Source organism: Mastomys coucha, unplaced genomic scaffold (assembly GCF_008632895.1).
Source record: "Mastomys coucha isolate ucsf_1 unplaced genomic scaffold, UCSF_Mcou_1 pScaffold15, whole genome shotgun sequence".
NCBI lineage: Eukaryota > Metazoa > Chordata > Mammalia > Rodentia > Muridae > Mastomys > Mastomys coucha.
The window spans coordinates 130,932,235-130,948,516 of record NW_022196897.1 but is presented as its reverse complement, the minus strand read 5'-3'; the positions used below and the strand labels follow the sequence as shown (position 1 = coordinate 130,948,516).

The 16,282-nt window shown below is 46.3% G+C and overlaps 1 protein-coding gene across 1 annotated transcript in view; it reads right to left on the bottom strand.

The window, feature by feature from the left end:
• The window catches only part of Rin2 (Ras and Rab interactor 2), a 206,267-nt gene extending 191,751 nt beyond the window's left edge, over nt 1–14,516 (bottom strand). The window contains exon 1 of the mRNA XM_031372129.1: nt 14,308–14,516. The gene's annotated coding sequence lies outside the window, so the exon portion shown is untranslated. The remainder of the gene's footprint in view (nt 1–14,307) is intronic.
• Between the last annotated feature and the right edge of the window lie 1,766 nt (nt 14,517–16,282).

The following is a 16,282-nucleotide window of genomic DNA, read 5'->3' as shown; positions in this document are numbered from 1 at the left end:
GACTTCTCATCCTTTTATCTACTCCAAGCATTTCCTCATATGAGAGGGGGTGCATTCTCAGACTGCCAGCTAATTCCTGAAACCAGTTATAGACTATACCAAATCCACGAAGGGGTTAAGTCGGGATACCTCAAAATAGGCCAAATGGGTACATGGATTATTTGAAGCTAAAATAATCATCAAGGAGCTGTGACCTTAAAAATGGCCATCTGGCCTGTCCTTCCCTATGTACAGCAAACAAACCATAAAAAGGGTCTTTGGGGAGCCACATTCTTCCTCATGCCAAGGCAGGAAGGCAGCCTTGATCACCATAGGCCTGTGGCTAGGGATGAATGGAATGAACCTACACAAACACACCCTGAGCTAACTCTGATTTTCTACACCCTCTCTCTTCTGTCTCACTAGCCCTAGAATAGTCTGAGCCAGAAAGATACCCAGTCCTCCACTCATTCCTTCACACATTAACTGCCCATTGTTCAGTCATTACTTTGGACTTTACTCTCTCCTCAAGGGCCCTGTATGCATGTACAATTAAGAAAGGCTGCATGCTTTTCTCTTGTAGAATAGCTCTTGAAGTAACTGGGTTCCCAGACTTAGTTCAAGGGCTCACCTAAGAACTAAGGACAGCTAGGACAACTCTTTCCTCCTCTTTATATAATAAAAGTTACAGGCACAGAAAGAGGTTACCAATAGTGACTAATGGTAATGCAGAACACTAGGATGATATACTAAGGCCACAGTAATGACCAAGAATGCTCTTAGGGGTCTAATTGGTAGATATTGAACATGGCACAGATACATTAGACAAAAGGGTGATGCATGTCCTCAGCTGGACTGAACAGGGCATATGACATTTCAGAAGTATATGCAAGTAAAAACTTATGAACAGTTTCTGGAATTTTCCATATAGCATCCTTAGATTGTAGGCAACTACAATTGTGTAAAATGCAATCGTACACAAGAGGAAACTCCGATAGCTGTAAAGATATGAACAGTAGATGTTAGGGCAAATGACTGGGGCTTAGAATGTTGTGAAATGATTCTAGACACCATAAACATTGCAAAACTGTTTATATTTCAGAGAGAAACTGTAGAACTGAATTTCCTGGGTATTTTTCTAAAGTGTAGAGCTGTTGTAGAGCTGGAAGGTCAAGCAGCCCTTGGGGGATGAGCCTGAGGACCAACTGAGGACCAAGGGATATTCCTTGCATGTTCTTCCAGAAATACCATGGCTTAGCACTTAGGTATGGAAGCTCTGCCAATGGATAGAACTGGGATGGCCCAGGCCCTGTTCCACCTCTGGTTAACATGACAAGTTACCTAATCTCTGGACCTCTGTTTTTACACTGTGGAATGGGTATAAGAGCATCCATCTTAAAAGGGAAGTATTTAATAAGATAGTGTATGGGTGATGTACCACTTAGAACTGACGCCCCACCCCCAACACACACACACACACACACACACACACACACACTTCATTGTGGTTCTTATGACAAGCAATTGTGATCTTGCTTCTGCACACTACCGATCGTCTTTTGCAAAAATCAATCAATCAATCAAAATCCAGTTATGTTCTCTGTTACAAATTAGAAGGCAGGGTTATCTCTGCTAGGCTCAGAAACCTTCCCTGCTATAGACAATCAGATGCTTGTGCTCCAAATAACAACTTCAAAATAGGTTTTGTTTGGGGCTGCAGACTGAGTGGAGATGCTCAATGGTTAGGAACATTTGCTGCTCTTGCAGAAGATCCAGATTCAATTTCCAGAGCCCACATGGCAGCTCACAACCTTCTGTAACTCCACTTCCAAGGGTTCCAGTGCCCTCTTCCCACCCCAAAGAGTACCAGGAATGCAGGTGGTGCATTTACATACATATGGGCAAAACAGTCATGTGTATAAAATAAATAAAAGCTAAAGAAAATAATAAACAAATAATAATATAGAAAATAAAAAGGGAAAAGAAAAGTAGGCTCTGTACAGGGAAAATAGTCAGTTAAAGGAAATGAACCAACAGCAAACCTTTAAATGCAATGTGTCTGAGGACTTTGGATGCCATACTGAGAAAAATAAAATTCTGCTATGATCCTAGCCCCAGGACAGCATCACAACATCCTAACTTAGGCAGAATCACCCTCTGGCTTTCTACGGGAACTGCTACCTACACATTATAGCCCAAAGCTCCTATTTAAGCTCCAAATCTTTCTACAAAGCCTGCTTGACATCTGACCTTAGGTTGGTTCTTCTATGGCCATCAAACGTAACATATACAAAATGGAAATCTTTACTGACACATTGTTCCTTCCCAGATTTGCCAACATACCACCTTTATTGATAAAGGAGGTCATGGGAAATCCAGGACTTTCTCTCTTACATATTCCTCACATCAAATTTATCACAGCTCTGATGAACTATTCTCCAACTTTTTATCTCTGTTTCTCCCCCACAACCTAGCATCCTTTTGATCTTAGCCTTTTCACATTTGTTACTGAGGCTTTTCCCACTCCACTGAAATTCTGTTTGCAATCAGCAGGCAGGGAGATCTTTGAAATACTACTTCCTGCTATAACATCACCCCAGGACTTGTTGTGGAGTAGTAGGTATGGAAACTCAGGGAACACTTCATCATTCAATATAGTTGACCCAACCAGGTTGGTACACAACAGCAATTTGATGGCTAAGCAACTGGGTGCCACTTCTTCTGTCCCTTTCGTAAACTATGAACTATTTTATAGGTATTTTTTATTCCTTCTCTTGGCACTGAGAAGGGAAAACCATGACTTTTCTTGATGGTAAAGTTTCCTCTTTTTCTGTAACTTTTGTTCTTGATCTTTCTCCCACTTTTCTGGTTGCACAAAAGAACATGTTTTCATAGACTACTCAAAGAACAAGAAAATACGCCCAGTCCACGGTCTTATCTGATTGTTTTGGAAACAGACATGAGGGCTGTGTTGGATTGGACAACTTACACAATTCCATAATCCTGGTCTCCCAAGCAATCCCAAAGCTCTCTCCTGCTTTAAGTTGCTGCTTGGATACTTGGGGCCAGAGAAAGAGAAGAATTGATCTTCACCTCTCTCTTGACATGTCCTATGGTGCACAATCTGTGTTTGGATGCAGGGGATCTTTTCTTACAGTTTTCTAGAGGTAGAGAACTCCAGATCCTGCCTTGAATAGCTGGTTAGCAGCTACTGAGAGCAGTTATTTCATCCAATGAACTTCTGCCAGCAGCAGAGAGAAGCTCCAATTCATCCAGTGGTAACACCTTAGGGGACACTAACCTGAGCCAAACATCAAGAGACAAGTATGGAAATGAGTCACTAGCTTAACAAGTAGCCTGTCACTATCCAGTGGTCAAGACACCCACATTGTTTGTCCATTAAAGACAAGGGCTGTATAGCAAAAGGCCACAAACTGAATGGGAGAAGTTTATTGCCTGACAATTCTAGAAATAAGTTAGAAGACACAATGCCAGCAGGGCCACACTTCCCTAAAGATGCCAGGGAAGGATAGATTCCTCTCTCAGATTCTGATAGCCTCAACTATTCTTTATATAAAGAGATAGTCTACAGATACGAGAGTCATTGCTACAAGCACAGGTCTTCATTTTGACAGACAAGAGTTGAACTATAGATCTACTTTCTTAAGCTTTTCAACTATAAAGAAATTTATCTACCTCTCCGTGCCTGAATTTATACAATCTGAGAAAAAGAGGGGAAATACAACTATTTCCTGTGTGCACAAAAGGTAGCCATTTTGGATTTGTTAGCATTCTGAAATGAGGCCGTGGGATCAGAAGCTCTGAGGAGAGAGACAAGCTCACAGGATGCACTAAGCACCCCCAGCTATTACAACTACTACCATGGATCACGAAGTGCTTCTCAGTGGCACATCTATCTCATGGGAAGTGTTATGTGAATCCACACAGCTCCAAGGCCAGCTTTGTGCTGTACAACCCTGGCATTCCCAGGGCTCTGTGTTGAAAGCATTCTCATCTAAGTTTCTCATTAGAACATTCAATGAGGTGAGAATTTAAAAAGTGACAGCAAAGTCATTGGGGGTCCAGACAAGTCTATTCCAGGCAAAGCTTTCCAACTGGAACAGAGCTTAAAGGATTCATGCAGAGGACCTGGAAACAGGATGGGCACAGACCTCCCTGTGAAGAGCTGTGCTGGGAAATGAAGCTGAGGAAAGAGGCGGTAGGTGGATGTAAGTCAAAAGAGATTTCTATAAAGATGGATGATATTAAATTGGGATTTTTTCCTGACTGGAGAAGGTGACAGATTTACGAGTCAGGAGGGAAGGATGACTGCTACAGGAAGGTCCTCGACCCCAGACAGGAACACCAACTTCCCGTCCTCAGAGAAAGGAGGGAGGGAGGGCATGCAAATCAGAGCAGATCCTGTAGTGGTGGGAGTGACGGATATTCTTTGAGATAAATGTTTGTTTCTCAAGGAAGCAAGAGCAAAGAGGATAGAAGGTAATGGGGAGCAAGAGGAGTAAAGGTAAAGGTTTGAGCAAAAGGAGTCAGAGTAAAATGGTGACAACGCGGAAGGCGAGTGGCATTGTTTCATGTGTCAGGGCCCAAGGCAGCATGAAAAACAGAAAGATTGTTGAAAGTTAGCACTGGTCTCTTTCTGCTTCCTATATGGACACACTATATGGACCGATCACTTTCTAGTCCTTGTCCATGATTTACTCCCAGAACTGTGAGCCAAGTTATCCACCTCCTTCCTTAACATCAGTTTTTGTGTGGTATTTGGTGGCATCAGGCAAGTAATTTATAAAGTATATGAAGATTTTGAAATAAAATTGTATCATAGTTTGGACAGTTTCCCCAGTAAATACACACACACACACACACACACACACACACACACACACACACGTCTGTCTTCTACAAGGTGAGCATCTTCGCTTTACTACCTTGACCCCGGCCTAAATGATGGGGCCAACCAATCATAGTTTGTGTACTAGCTAGTTTTGTGTATCAACTTGACACAGGGTGGAGTTATCACAGAAGGAAGCTTCAGTTGGGGAAGTGCCTCCATGAGGTCCAGCTGTGGGGCATTTTCTCAATTAGTGATCAAGGGGGTAGGGCACCTTGTGGGTGGTGCCATCCCTGGGCTGGAGGTCTTGGGCTCTCTCTATAAGAGAGCAGGTTGAGCAAGCCAGAGGAAGCAAGCCAGGAAGGAACATCCCTCCATAGCTTCTGCATCAGCTCCTGCTTCCTGACCTGCTTGAGTTCCAGTCCTGACTTCCTCTGGTGATGAACAGCAATGTGGAAGTAAGCCAAATAAACCCTTTCCTCCCCAACTTGCTTCATGGTCATGATGTTTGTGCAGGAATAGAAACCCTGACTAAGACAGTTTGGGACCTCAGAAATTATAAGCCAAAACAACTTTTTCTCCTGTAAGTCGCTTCTCTCTGGTTATTTGACACAGTGGCAGGTAGCTGGTAGGAAGAAGGTCCTGCTCCTTGCACAAGCAGATGGTCAGTAGAAGTGAAGAAGAACTACTGGCAACCACCTACCCTGTCCCACTAAGCAGGGCTAAAGCCATACATCATCAACTCTGGTAGGATCCTGCAGGAATAAAGGTACTCGGAGAGAAGAGACACTTCCATCCCTTCCTTTAGCTATCCCACTACTGAAAACAATGCACTGAAGCAACTGGAACTTGACCAGGAATCTTATTCATTGGAAGAAGGATGCCAGCTGGAGGAGGCACTCGCCTCTCAGGAAGAAACCCCATGAGGTTCTCACTTGTCAGACTACCTTGCAAAAGACTCTAAAGCTGTGACAAAGACCACATCTTGACCAGGACTATGTAAACACACCTCTTGTTATTCTATTTAGATCTCAATCTTACATCATGACTGAAGATGGATGGGGGAGTCACTGGTGGACCTCTTTGTTTCTTTTCCCAAAGTAGCCACAAGGGAGAAATCTAGTTTCTCTGCTTTCCACTGTTACCTATCTCTTTAGGGTTACCAGGGCCTACATTCTGACCCTAAGAACTTTGGTAATGGCAGGTGTTGCAATGGTCAGCCCACATGCCCTGGACAGCAGCTGATGTAGAGGTCAGCCCACACACCCTTGAGTCCTTCTGTCACAGTCCTGCACATCTCTGCTGAAGAATGGCCCTCCCACTATGGGACTAGCTTTGTCCATACACAGAAGAGAGATCAAGAGTTTGACTCTGCCCCCCCCCCCCCCCCCCCCCCCCCCGCTAGAGTCTGACCAATGCAAAAATAAGAGTACTCCAGCAAGCCGCCTCTGCCCTTGCTACTCTTAGGTTTATACTGTTTCTAGAACCTTATGGCACAGAGTCAAGTTTTGCTCTATGCAGTTTGCTATATGTACATTCTTGCCAGCCTTATTTCCCAGTCAGCTCCTTTTTTCTCTACCCTATTTTTCTGTTCATAGGCACTTCCCCTAGTCCATGTTCACCTGGGGATCTACTTCTTGAGAACCCAGTCTAAGATAGAAACTTTCATAAACTTGTTCTAGGTAAAGAAGGCTGGCCAGGCAGTGGTGACGCACGACTTTAATTCCAGCACTTGGGAGGCAGAGGCAGGCAGATTTCTGAGTTTGAGGCCAGCCTAGTCTACAGAGTGAGTTCCAAGACAGCCAGGGCTATACAGAGAAACCCTATCTTGAAAAACCAAAAAAAAAAAAAAAAAAAGTTGGCTGTTCATGTGTAATTTGAAACACACCCACACATCTATGTAGGACTCTGAACTAGACTCTTCTTTCACAGACTCATACCTCCTCCCCATGTAATAAAAATGTAATGATAATAATAATAATGATAATTTTTTAAAAAATGAAACAAAACCAGAAACTAGAAACTATTTCCCAGAAGGATAGTGTGTATCTACTTTTCAGGGAATGATGTTGCCCAACACTGCCCTCTGTTTATGGTGTACATGTAAGTTATTGCCTCCCTTCCTGGCCTGAGAGCCCTGAGAAGGCCTAGCCCACATTCTTATCTTTCTATAGGTTTCACAAGGCCAGCTGGAGTCCAGCATCCTAAGCAGAGGCCAGCAGGCTAAGTCTTCCTCCCCCATGTACCACACTGCCTTTGGTCCTCATTCCACATGTTTATCACTCCTGCCTGGAGCCTCTTGTTGCTGAACTAAGACCAATGAATCTATCCACTGTCAACCTTCCACTGTGATCTTTCTCAGAGACCTGGGGTGGAATAAAGTTCCCACCCCTACCCGCTTTTGTGCAAAGTTATGTTAGTTTTGAATAAAAGAGGTCTGGGAACCCACCCTGAACCTACTCTTCTTAGCTTTGCTATACATCCAAACCCAGTTCTATGAAAACAGAGTTTAAGAAAGGGAGACAGTCAGTGGGGCCATGTTAAGCTGTAGAGGGTTTCCCTCTTGTTTACGTCATCGGTATAGTGTACAGACACTCCATAAACCGTTTAGGAAAAGCCAACGGCAGAATACATTCCAGCATAACTGAAGTTTGAGATACCCTGAAGGAAAACTGTCTCTAATACGTGTATACACCCTCTGTTAAGACAGGAATTCCAGAATATAATATGGCTTCTCACAGACAGATAGCCAGGAAGTCCTCTTCTACATGGAAGAAGGACAGGAGGATACCTGGCTACATATCATACACCAGTCCTTAGTTAACCCTAATGGGGAACCAAGGAACTTTATGGAAGCCGCTGTAAATAAAAGACCTGTGTCACACTGGGAGGTGAGCCCTCCTGTCTGTAGTTACCATCCGCTGCCAATCCCTTCCTCTCCTCCCCTTCACAGGCTTTGGCATCACAAGCCTATCAGGCAGGTCTTGGTGTCTACAGGGGGTGGCATTGTTACTCAGCAACATCAACTTCTTGGCTCCCCACTCCAACCCTGTGGCTTGCCTGACTAATGAAAACAGGACTTCCATCACTGACTACTGAAATTCGAAATCTATGATTTCCCTAGGAATCTCATGCTGGAAAAGGATGAAGCTTTAGTGCCAGACAGAGGAGAAATTCAGTCTCCCAGGGAAAGGTCTTATATAGCCTGACAACTTTCCACCTCACTCTGCAGAAGAGATGGGAGCTGAGACAACCAAGGGCCTCCACCAAGGGCAGCAGCAGACCTCCACCAAGGCTGCCTGGTTATGCATCACTCTTTCTGGTCTATTTAAGCTTAAACACATCAGACTTGGGAGTCACTGGACTTTTTTTTTTTCTCTTCCCAAACTGACCATGTTAAACAAATCCCCTTTCTCTGATTTTCACTATTTGTCTCTTTAATTGGCTTGCTGAGGGTGGGCAGCAAAGCCAGGGCCTCCAAGGGCCCAGACTTTAACCATAACAACTCCAGGAAGGTAAATCTGGAGGCTCCATTCATTGAAAAGTATAATTACAAAAGCTTCCCAGTTTGAACTTAAAAATGACTCAAAATCTGAGATTTCAGGCAACTGGGGGATTATATCCTAACACTATGCACTTTCACTTGGCTGGACCATCATCAGCTCTAAGCTCACAGCAGAAAACAGAATAATTCTTGAGTTTATTTGCCACTGGGATATTAAAAGCTCATCAACACCATTTACATCACTCTTACAGATGGTTTGAACAAAGCACAACATATCTTTATAACTGTTTATAACACAAAAGTGAACCAGGGATTTACAGAGTCTATCAGCCTGGACGGCATTCAGTGATTCCTGAAACCACAGACTTGTGATGACAAGCAGGCTATCTTACAGACTGAAATGTCCACAGCCTCATTTAAAAACACACAACTCAATTTTATTTTCTTGGCCTCTTCCATAAAATATCTGTGTAGAAACATTTTACTAAACTACTAGGAAGTTGAAGAACATTTCTGCCCTGGAACAAAAAGTGTCGTCTAATCAACCATTCATTTTTTTTTTGAAGATTTATTTATTATATGTAAGTACATTGTAACTGTCTTCAGACACCCCAGAAGAGGGTGTCAGATGGTTGTAAGCCACCTTGTGATTGCTGAGATTTGAACTCAGGACCTGCGGAAGAGCAGTCAGTGTCAGTGCTCTTAACCACTGAGCCATCTCTCCAGCTAATCAACCATTCATTGTAGAATGATATACTGGAAGGCCTCTTGATGCTGCCTGTGTTATCTTGTGTGGTTCTGTCCCCAACTCTCCACACTTCTGGTGGATGTTAAAAATGCCTAACCAGGGAGAACTGGGTGGGTCCCAGCCGATCGCTACAGATGCTGGCACTTAGCTGGCTGAATGCTCTGGATTACATAGTTTGTCATCAGCACAGGCTCTTCCTGTCCTTTTCCATACACACCTCAGGCATATTTCCAGAACTCTGACCTCTTTATTTAACCTGGAGTTTCACCCTGGGTGAGTTTCTCAACTCCCTGTTCTCCAGTGACTCACCGTACTTCCTCCTGCTCACTGAGTGCTCCTGTAATAACTAGGTGACATACAGGCTCTTGAATTCAGCAGGTTAGGGCTGAAGGGTCTATCAGCTAGTAATGCCGAGACACCTTGCAAACACAGCGACCTGAGCTTGATCTCCAGGATACACATGAAAATGCCAAGAGCAGTAGCTGGGACTGACAATCCCAGTGCGGGGAAGACAGACAGGAGGGTGCCAGGAGGCTCCCTGGCTGGCTGATCTACTGAAGTAGTGAACTTCAGGGTGGTAAAAGATTCTGTCCCAAAAGAAGTAGCTTACACACACATACTACCCACACATATCACACACACTACCCACACACCATACCTCACACATACACCCCACATGTACCACACACTACACACACACACACACACACACACACACACACACACACACACACACACCTTTAAAAGGCTGAACCAGAAAACAACAGTTTAAAAAGTGTACCAAGAGCCACACATTCTGGGAGCAAAGATCTATAATCCCAGCACTGAGAGGCTAAGCCAGGATGAATAATTTAAGGACAACCCAGGCAACTTAGTGTGAGCCAACATCAAATAAAATAAAGACAGGCTGCTGTTGAAACTCAGTGGTACAACCCTGGCCTAATACTCAAGGGCCTGGTTCAACTCATAGTAGCTAGAAGGAAAAATCCCATTTAGTATTTCCTCCCTCCCATGCTCCCTGGTCCCACATCTAAGAGCATACAAACACACATAGACACACACACACACACACACACACACACACACACACACACGCACCTCACACACATCATATTCACTACCCACATGCCTGCATGGATTGCTGTGTGCACATGTGCCTCACTCTGACACACACAAACTCCATGAACTTAGCTGACGACTCTAGCCTTTCTGTCATTTCTTCACTCCACCTGGGTACCACAACCCTTCCGACAGGGAAGCTCATTCTTGCTCTTAACTTTAGTGATGCCCCCTTACTGACTATATACGAACGTCACTCTTAGCACACTTTGAAGACAAGTGACAGTACTCAGTATTGGAGATACAGAGGTGTCCCTGTATCCATCTTTCCCATGGTGTCAGTCCGTACTTGTCCTTTGAATCTAAAACACGAACTCTGCATTTGCCTCCTCAGGTCTCTCAGGTTGTAATGAAGGCTGAACAGTCAGGGTTTATGTGTCTGAAAGTTCCCCAAGAGCTCAGCACAGACTACCTTTGATTTAGAAACACCTGGCTTCAAACAATGGGCTCAGAGGGAGTGAGGGAGGGAAAGCTGTTAGAATTCCTTTGTTCCAGGTCTGAACTCCTCCACAGAATGGCTGCTACTACTCTTACAGCAGTAATAACAGGCACTGTCATCCTCGAAAAGCCACACCAGCAAGAAGTGAGTGAACTGAAAACTCACAGAGTAGGCACATCTTTCCACGCAGGGACTGGATAAACCCCAATGAAACTGTGATTTCTGGCTGCATCAATGATGCACTTGTTTTGTGTGTGTGTGTGTGTGTGTGTGTGTGTGTGTGTGTGTGTGTGTGTGTGTGTGCGCGTGTGCTATGTGTTTTCCTGGTGCATCCCCAGCACCTCAAAAAGTATGGTCTTAGTATAAGAACCCTGGGATGCCCAACTCGCATGCACATGTGGTCCTTTGAAGCCACTGTCCCTTATAGTTTCAGGCATCCTGATGCTTGCTCCCAGATATGTGGAGAGGTTTAAGAGGTATGACATTGTCAGAGGAAGTGTATCACAGGTCAGCTTTGAGAGTTTAAAGACTTCTGCCGGATATGAGTTCAGTCTCTCTGTTTCATGTTCAAGGTTCAAGCTAGGAGCCTCAGCTTCAGGCAGTTTCCGGTTCCTGCCACCATGCCTTCACCCACCATCATGGACTCTAAACCTCTGGAACATAAGCCATAGGAAAGTAGTTATTTAGCACAGCTGCATTTGAGAACACTTAGAGCTGTTCCATCTGGCTGAGGTGAGAAGGCTTCCAGGCAGTCCCTCAAAGCAGCTCCAGAGCCTCTGATCTAACAGAACACTGGGGAATTTTTTTCCACCAATCAGTACAGAGCAGGTAAAAGAGAAGCTACCATGGTGGGTGGGTTATTATGCTCTCCCAACATCCAACATGTACATTCTTTTCACCAGTTGATGGAATCCACCCTCCCTGGAAACTGAGAAAGTTGGCAGCAAGCGCTGAATTAAGTGAGGAATATGTTCCCAGGTACTCCTGGGAACACCTTTTCCAGATGATTTACAAGGAGAAAGATCCTCTGTTGCTATGTAGAGTTCGCAAACGTGCCACATCATGGTGTCATCGTAGAATCCCCTTAACATTTCCCTAACAGGTTACCATGCTGCTGTAGTCACTCTAGTGACTCTCTTGTCCTGGGTCATACTGTGACAGTCTGGACAAATCCTCTGGGGTGCAGCTGGACCTGGGGGCTGGCCTCCCTTGGTGCTTTGATCCCTCTGGGGATCCATACCATCTTCTACAAAATGTGATTTGAGTTGTGTGAGAAACAACTGAGTTACTATCTATAAAAACAAAGATCTATGGAAACATTATCTGCTTTCTTCTGAGTCAATACTACCCTAAGGTATATTTCCTGCTGTGTACTATTCAAAATGCTTTTGCAAAGGGATGCTCTGTTCATTTATTCACTCATTCACTCATCCATCCATCCATTCATTCAACCCATACTCCTTCAGTGGCAAATCACAAGGGTTAGGGTTTGGGTTTGGGAAGCTAACAGTGGGTAAGTAGAGTTCAGGGAGTATGAATTGGGAGTGATATGGGTTCACAAATACACAGACACACAGACACACGATTCTAGTGGTGGTAGCTGCCTCACCAATCAAAGGAGGAGGAAGGCAGGGCAACCTTCCTTAATGAAACCATTAAGACTCTTGAAGGATCCTTAGACAGCTTGGATAGACCAATAGGGGTTGAACAGCACATCAACATGTTATGGCACAGGATGCACATGAAGAGTGGGCTCAATGACAAGGATCTCCCAAAGCAACTCACTCCTGATAAAGGAAAGGATGTATCTGTCTCCAAGCAGAGGACCAGGACTTAGGTAAGTAAGGAGGTTGCTTCTAAGGAGCTAAACCACTCTTTGCAGTAGGCACAAACCTTGATTTTGGAGAGGGTCCCCTTGGAGGAGGATGAAAGTCACCGGGATGGTGTCTTGGTTGCTTTTCTATTGCTGTGATAAAACATTATGGCCAAGGTAAATTATAGAAGGGTTTTTTAACTGGGGCCTGCAATTCCAGAGGGGCAGGAGTCCATCACCACAATTCAGGGAGCACGGGAACAGGCTGGCAGGTACGGTGTGAGCAGCAGCTGAGGGCTCAGATCCTGACCCACAAACTGGAAGCAGAGAGCACACTGGGAATGGAATGGAGCCACAACCTCAATGATCTAGAACAAACCCCCAAACTAAAGGTCAACAACACCTTTCTTCCCATGTCCTAAATGTAAAGACTTCTCGCAGCCCCTCCAAAAGCCAAAGTCCCCTAAGGAGGTGAAAACATTCAAGAATAGGAAAAGTCCAGAGTCATAGGGAGCCCAAGGCCAGGAGGAAAATGAGCCCCTCTGTGCCGTTATCAAAACATCCTCCCCAGCCTGAACTAGGGGAAAGGTTAATAAAAGCTCTGTAGCCAATAAACAAGACCATGAAGAAAGCCCAAGTTGCCCAATCTGATGCATGCCATTGTCAACCCTCATAAACCACAAAGCAGGGACAAATGGGGGCTCCGGTTCCACTGAGCAATAATGGCCCAACAAAACAACCAGCACCTGCATTTATTTAAAACGTTGACATTTTGCTCATCACAGATCTTTTAAAACAAGTTTCTTTTTAAAAAGCATTGTGCTGAGGTTACTATTTATCTTAATTTCTGAGTGTTGCCAAGTGTTTATTTTTGCTTCAATAGTTACAAAGTCCCATTTGGTCCATGTACCATGTTCCTAAGAAACCACAATGCGCCCAAGCTCTACAAGAAAGTGAGGCTGCACTGTGTGTAAAGAGGTTGCTTTTTTGCCTTTGCGGAGGAACTAGGAAAGCCCCAGAGACTTGAGGGCTCTGAGAAGAGAGGCGCCTCTCAAGGCCCAAAGGCCGACCGATCTTGCCTTGTATTTCTTGGCAAGGCATCATCACTCTCCAGCTGAACTTTGGCAAACCGTGCAATGCCCCAGCCGTCTAAGAACCTCCATTGCAGGATGAGCGTGGGACGCCACGCTCCAGGGAGCCCTAGCTAAGAGAAGAATAACAGCCCAGAGGGGAAACCCATAGGCCTTCAAGTGGGAAAATGGCCCTGTCCCATCCCAGCTGGGATCCAGAACTCCTGCACTAATAGCTGTACCGCCCTCAATCACTGCCTGCAACAGTGCAAGTGCCCTCCTGCCGGGGGTTCGCTGACCCCTCTGCCTCGCTGACGGGAGAAAGTGGCGGATCACAGCGTGTGCTCTGCAACTCAGCCCTGTGACTCTTGGGATCTGGCTCGCCAGCACAGGCGCATTTGACACAGGGCAGGCAGGCGGCGCCGCAGGTAGAACTCAACAAAGGTCTCTCTACCTCCCAGCTCCTGGGTACGCACGCACCTGCACCACCAATCATCTCGCCCTCACCCTCGGTGGTTTGCCCCCTACCCTTTTCTGCAAAGGTCAGCCGAGGACACCCCGTCATCTTCCTTGGATCGGAGTCTAGAATATCGCCCTGCCTCAAGCCCTGGAGTCCTGGCTGCCCATTGCTCTTTCTACCATCGGTCCCCTAGGACCTCTGAGGACGCCAGCTGGTTGGCTCTCTCCTTATCTCAAGCGACAGTAGGGCAGTGGGAAACTGCACCTCGCGCATAGTGCCCGGTTCTCCCACTTGAGGTGTGGTCTCCGCCTCTACCACCCCTTACCTTGCGCCCTCGGTGCAGATCCGGGAGGCGGGGGCGACCGGCGGGTCAGTGACGGAGCAGGGCTTGGATTCTCCGCCCAGGAGGAGGAAGAGGAGGCCGAGGAGAGGAGGGGCGTGGCCGGAGGGAGGGCCGGGGGAGGAGAGGGAGGAGAGAAAGGCTTTGTGTGCCTCCGCCCGTCCCTCTGAAGATCTCCTCCGGGGTCCCCTCCCAGATTCTCTGGGACCAGGTCGAGGCGAGCTGGTTGGAGGTGAAGAACAAGGCGCCTGCGCGACCCCTGGTCCCGCCCACCCTCGGGCAATCGCCCGATTACTAGGAACTTTCAAGCTGGGGAGTATGGATTGGGAGTCAAAAAAGTTTACCTAACCCGGAGCAAACTTGGCTGGACCCGCCCTGAACCTCCTCCGCTCCACTGGTTCCCTGTGCGCTCCTCTCCACTGCCAGAGTTTGTTTCTGGGAGGTTTCCCCTTTCTCTTTTCTTCTTCAGATGCGTGCACACATTCGACTGACTTTGGATCCGGGGAAGGGGCCGCGCAGACTGGAGAAGTCCAGCTGCGAGGAGCTGGGGAGCTGGGTGGTAGTGGTGGTGGTGGTGGTGGTGGTGGTGGTGGTGGTGGTGGTGGTCCACAGCCTGGTGTCGGCGATGACACGGCTGCCGGGATTTTGCACGTGTGCTGGTCCGCACAGCACCAGCCGGGGAGGTGGAATGGGGTTGGCCTTACACTCCGAAGTCTAACATGGAAGGAAGGAAGGGAAGGGGCGGTGCGGGAGACGGTGGCCCTGTGTGCTGAGCTGGCAATTAACCTAAGTGGCCGGTGTCACAAAGGGAGCCTTAAGGGTGTTCAAACAGACCCTTGTTTTGCCCAGAATTGGAAAAGAAATAGAGACCTTACCTTTGTATTTGTTTATGTCCCCCCTAAGGCAGGGAATAGATACTTGTAAAAGCAGGTTTCTAAATTAAAAGCTAAAACAAAACAAAACTTATCACTCAGTGCCAGCAGCCCAGCCCCAGCAAAACCTAAGCCACCAACTGCACTTTTCTTTGTGTGCCAAATCGCCTGCTTAATAATTTAGTAGCAGCTACGCATCCGGCTGTGTTCTATGCTTGAGATGTGTTGGAGAATAAATCATCTTCCCTCTTCTGGTGGCTATGACATGCAGAGGGATAAGGATGGGCTGGCAGAAGGGAAGCTGCGCACGCCACAGGCAAATTACTGGACATTAGACTAAATAACGATGAAGGAGAAAAAAAAGGGATACGGATAGCTGGAGCCCTCGTGTGTGTGTGTGTGTGTGTGTGTGTGTGTGTGTGTGTGTGCGCGCGCGCGCGCGCGCGCTCGTGGCCCAGTACAGAATGAAATCGTGTTGACCTGTGGAAGACCCCTCCTGCAGGTGGTCCTGGGAAAATAAGATGAGAGGGAGCTTAGCACAGTATCTGGGGGATATGGGGGTTGGGCAAAGACTGAGAGGAAAGATAGAAACCCATGCGGATTTGAGCAGTGGATTTTATGATCTGCTGTAGCCGGAAGCCCCAGTGTAGAAACAGAGAAGGAAACAAGCTAGAGAGGCACAGAGCAAGCTCACAGCCCTGCAAGTGGGAGAGGCACTTGGAATCCCACTAATTTTGAAGAGACCACTGTTAGTTCCTCAGAGGTTGTTAATGTGAACAAAGAGCGATGGTGCCCCTATCCCTCGTCCTCTCCACCTCATTGAGCCTAAGAGGATGTACTTTAATAGACAGTGGGTCCAGGTTAGTTCTGGGTTTTACTGATTTCTTCTGATTCTTCCACCTTACCCGCCTACAAAATTCCTTGGACACTGCTTCACTGACTACCCTTGTCGGCCTCTCCAGAAAATTGGGGTCCATTTTGTCCTGCTCTTCCCTCGATCTGGAAAATGTTTTAGTGTTGGGATCCATCTGTGGAATCCCTACAGAGGGAATTCTAAATGAACCGCTGCCTACATCATATTTCAGGAT